At 32.4% G+C, this 5,283-nt stretch overlaps 1 long non-coding RNA gene across 5 annotated transcripts in view; it reads right to left on the bottom strand.

Annotated features, from left to right (window-relative positions):
- Positions 1 to 1,429: 1,429 nt before the first annotated feature.
- LOC111085975 overlaps positions 1,430 to 5,283 on the bottom strand; it is a 115,375-nt gene continuing 111,521 nt past the window's right edge. For all 5 annotated transcript variants that reach the window (XR_002610742.1, XR_002610741.1, XR_002610743.1 and 2 more), the window contains one exon: positions 1,430 to 1,985. This is a non-coding gene — a long non-coding RNA (uncharacterized LOC111085975). The remainder of the gene's footprint in view (positions 1,986 to 5,283) is intronic.

The following is a 5,283-nucleotide window of genomic DNA, read 5'->3' as shown; positions in this document are numbered from 1 at the left end:
AAGCCAGTGTTTAGTAAACTTTATCGTTATTCTCCCACTATATTACAAGTGCTACACGATCAAGTGTGAATGAAATGCTTTGTAATAGGTTAATTGAACCATCCACTTCTTCTTGGGCTTCTCCAGTGTTAAGAAGAAGACTAATGATTTTAGCTTCTGTGTTGACTACAAGAAGTTAAATCGTCTCGGATTCTGACCGCTATTCATTGCCTCATATAAATGATATTTTGAATGCTTTGTCAGGAGCAATCTGTATCATTTCATTAAACTTATCAATTGGATATTGGAAAATACCTATTAAGGTGGATGATCGACTTGAAACTGCCTTCATAGCAGATAATTAACTTTATCAATTTAAAGTGATGACTTTTGGTGTTAAAAATACATCTGCTAACTTCCAGAGACTTATGGATAAGGTTTTACCAGGAGCAACTGAATGTTCCAAGGCTTATATTGATGATAATATAGAGTTTTCACTCACATTTGAACAACACTTGAAAAACCTTGAATTGATTTTCTACAAGTTACGTACAGCTAATCGTACTGTAAAAGTTTCTAAATGCAAGTTTTGCTAACCAGAAGTATCATATTTGGGATTTAAATTTCTTCTGAAATAATACACAAATAATGACAAAATGAAAGCTATTAAAGACTTTCCAACTTTAAGAAACTGCAAATTGTAAGGGTTAAGCACATTCTTGGGTATGTGTGCCTGGTATATCAGTTCATTCCAAACTGTGCTACATTTGCTGAACCTGTATATCAGTTATGAAGGAAGCGGATCAGGTGGAAAGGGACCCTCCAGTGTGAGTATACATTCCGGAAATTAAAGCACGCTCTATGTGAATCCCCTGTTTTGCAACTTCCAAGAAAAGGTAACCATTATTTTTTGCATACTGATTATTCAAATGTTAGATTAAGCGCAGATCTATGTCATCATATTCCACTACAACACTGAACCCTCCAGAAAGAAACTATAAAACTACAAAGTTAGAATATCTAGCCGTAGTCTGGGCTATAGAAACATTTAAGATATACCAAGATGAAGAAGAATTTACAGTTATAACTGACCACGTGGTCTTGAAATGGTTGGAGACAGCTCCGAAGTTAACTGGTAAAATGATGCGTTGGTCATCAAAATTGCAGGACTTAACATTTGAAATACTTTACAGAAAAAGAAAAGAGAATCAGTTACCTGATGCCTCATCTAGCTATCCCACTGATCCCTCAGAAGAAACTCCAGAATTGTACGTCGGTAAGCTAACACCTAAATTTGTTGCCATTGTCAATGTTAACACTAGAGAACAATTGCCTACTGAACAAGCTAATGATGAGGAATATAAGCATATATACTCTTATTTGAAAACTGTACTATTACCAGATGATTCTAATACAGTTTTAGAGATTGTAAGAAAATCCAAACACTGTCTTGAATGATAATGTTCTTTATTACACAAAAAGGGGTTGATAGCAACGGTGAATTCAGACCAGGTATTCCCAAAACATTGAGACTTTTCGATGTTAATCAAATTCTATGATCATCCTACGGCTGGTCATCTAGGTGTCCGAAAAACAATAGACAAAATATCCAGACATGTTTATTGGCCTGGTATGAGAAAGGACATTAACAGTTTTGTGTTGTCATGCCATGTTTGTCAAACTACTAAATATGATCATAATCGGCCAGCTGGATTTATGTAAAGTAACTAACCAGTGCCACCTAGTTATAGCGGCATGTTATTTTCGACCGTTACAACGTCAAACAATAATGATGCAATAATACTAATAATTAGTTAACAAGTTATATATATTATATACAATTTATACACTTCAACATTATAACAGGCCTAATGGTATTTCTTTGGTTTGCGGATCCAAGATGTGCTGATGAGTCTTGAGTAGGTGAAATTATAGTCCACAACAGATGGTACGGCCAATCAAAGAATGTATTAGGCATCTACGTTATTCTCTTTTCAATTTCACCTCTGTTGAAAAAGAAACGAAATTTTTAACACATATAGATATATACAAAAATGCGTCTAAAACAGTTCGATTAAACATTTTCACAACAGGTTATCTTTAATAATGGGAAGTATAACAGTGTTAAGAAAGAAAATGTATTCAAAATTAATTACATTCTGTATTAACTGAAAATAGTAAAAAATTATAACTACACGTATGAGAGATATATTAATCAGATAGTTGTAACTAAGGCACTAACACAGTTAGATACAATATAATTTCAAACACTTGTCTTCTTGTTATATTTTATACACGTATAAATAAAATACTATATTTTTAATTATTGCTTTTTTTTTAAATTCTCGTATATGGATAAATCGGCCTTAGGTAACGTCGGGTAGAAACCTGGGATTTAAAGGTACTGTAATAACTTTTCTTTAGTCTCAAATGCACCTTGAATTATTTATTTGTATAAATTTTGTAAAAATAATAAGTAAAGGTACATATAAATAGAATAACATTAATGTACATTTAAGCTGTGTTAAATGTATTTTGGGCTTCCTGTCTTAACAACTCTAGGTAAAACACCCAAAGAGGGCGTGTGATAGCATAAAACATGCACAGTGGTATTTTTGTAGTTAAAAGAACAAACAAACATAAGATGGATTTTGTTGTTGTTGTATTTTATCAATTTAAAAGCAAACATGTTGAGAATTTTTCTGAAATTAATATTCCAAGAAAATCAGAAAATTCGGTATAACTAAATAAGTGTGCATGCATATTTTATATATGGTTAATAAATCGTAACGCCAAGAGTCGTTCAGTAGGGTGTAGCCGGGTATGCCAGATAAATATCAAAGAAATTCAGTCGAAACATTTAACGGCCTGAATAACGGCACTTCGGTATATGTGTTTCTTAACCTACATTTAGAAAACAAATAAAAAAGCGAATATTTTGCTAAATAAGAAATTTAGCGTTTTATATTATAAAAAAAAATATTACACATGTTAAAATGTAATCATCAAGCTTAAATACACACAAATATTTACGCTCTTGGAAGAAAGTGAAGACACGAAATATAAACTATACAAAAATAACAAATATATCGTAAGTGTGAGTAAAACCAAGTTTATAAAAACTGAAATTGTAATAACAACAAAGAAATTATTTAATTAACTGTAAAAGCTGGTCATTGTCACTTACAAGTTACCTAAGTAGTAACCACACCCCACTAATTATGGATGAAATTGTTATAGTTGCACTTTGAATTTATTTACAAAGTACTGTCATCATAAGGAACATAATGCTAAACATCAAACATGTACACAGGGTTGAGGACGTTATATTAACACGATTTTGAATACCCTAAATCAGCAAGTCTGTCACAGTCACAATCGATGTAACGTCGTGGTGTAAAGGTACGTATCAGAATCACATTTTGACGTGACAACATCACACTATCTACGATAGTGTGATGTTGTCACCCAAAACTGACTGATTTTGGAAAGAGTATACAACAGCCCTTTCCGTCGCAAAATACTCGTATACTCAGATCATATAGATGTGTTCAGATCGTGAATTTAGAATTTCCTAGACTTTATCATATTGGAATTCAAAGGAACATGGATCAACTTGGGACCATTCAAAAAGAGACTTGCAACAAGTCGTATCTCAGCTGAAGTGCGGTATCTTATAACAAGTACGAATCCAAGAATACAAAGGTCTGTGGCTATAGTTGTCCTTGTGCTGCAGGCAACAGTACTAAATATAACAAAGAAGGACCTCCGTCTGGAAAAAGTGACATAAGACGCAGTTATACAAGTTTCTTCCATGACATATCCATTCAACCAGGAAAAAGAAATGGGTCTTCATGCTATTCCATATAAAGCATATCAGTCAATTCACCAAACGCAGTGCTTATGGATTTATGTGCGATTGGACTGTCGAAACGGGCACTGAGAAACAGTCGTCCTGGTACACTAGATGAATTATGTAAAGCATGCAGTAAGTGTGTGTGTGCTTTAGACATAACAGCTTTAGGATGAGCCTTTTGAAATAATGACTACACTATTGGGCTATTGTTAAAATGTTCTATACTCAGATAGAGTAGGTTCGGATGGCGACATAGACTGTATTGACATTGTGAGAATCCAAATTTGTACTTAACCTCTGTACATCTGTGGGTGTAGAATATTGTCAGTTAACCTGCGAATATTTTTCATAATAAAACAACAAGCTAAGCAAAAGATGTGATATTAAATTGAAATAAAAATCAAATGAACTCTTTCTTCCACAACTATCAGCAGAAATCATGTATTGATTTTCTATCGTAAATACGCCCCGAAACAATCGTTCAGACATAATGATTAACCGAGAGCAAAATAAACTAACACTAATATACTGCTCTTTTTTATCTGAAATATAATAATAATAATATAATTATTTGTTTACACTATTCATTATTTATCATATTATAAAGAAGTAAATATAAAATAACAAAGAACTTCTTGATTAACTGAAATACAATGTTGCTTGGTTTTAATTCTGACTCCACGTTCGAAACCCACAACATCACAAAAAACTTTCAAAGGAAGTAAATTAACGGTCAAAATTTGTAAAAGAAGATGAATAGTTATATAAAAATTAACCTTTTTTGAGAATAACAGAACTTAACACTGTGTATGGTATAGAAACACTTTATTTGTATTGTTTACATTAATGTAAGAAACTAAGTTATCATTAGTTTAAACCGAAGTTTAGAAAATTAGCTCTGGGAAGCTATTTCATAAATAAATTGTGTGTATGCCCAGTTTAAATAGCAGATATAATCATTATGAAATAGCTAAAACAAAAACTGAATGTAGAAACACTAAAGATAAACGGGCAATAATTTTGGAAAAGAAGATGCCAGTTGCAAAGAAAACTAACAGAATGACACTTGTACAATTATTATGAATATGGTAGGGAATATTTTGTTTGTATTTTTTAGTCCAAAGCCACACAATACACCTTCTGCACCCTCTCCATCATAGGGAATAGAACCCCTGATTTTAGCGTTGTAAGTCCGTAAATGTATCGCTGAGTCACTGAGAGATTTGTATGAAAACATTAGATCAGGACATGAAGCAACTCAAGTAAAAATCATTATATTTAGTACTATATGTTGTTAAACTGGTTACTAGGTAACATGTGCAAGACTTGAAGAGCATTCACTGTTTAATTCTTTTATACAAGTTTCAACTGACTAGAAAAGTAGAACTACTCTAAAGTATTAACTACATAAATGCTGCTTACTGAATGTATCTTTTTGTTGTATTTGT

Source organism: Limulus polyphemus, unplaced genomic scaffold (assembly GCF_000517525.1).
Source record: "Limulus polyphemus unplaced genomic scaffold, Limulus_polyphemus-2.1.2 Scaffold752, whole genome shotgun sequence".
Lineage (NCBI taxonomy): Eukaryota > Metazoa > Arthropoda > Merostomata > Xiphosura > Limulidae > Limulus > Limulus polyphemus.
This window is presented reverse-complemented; position numbering and strand designations above follow the sequence as displayed.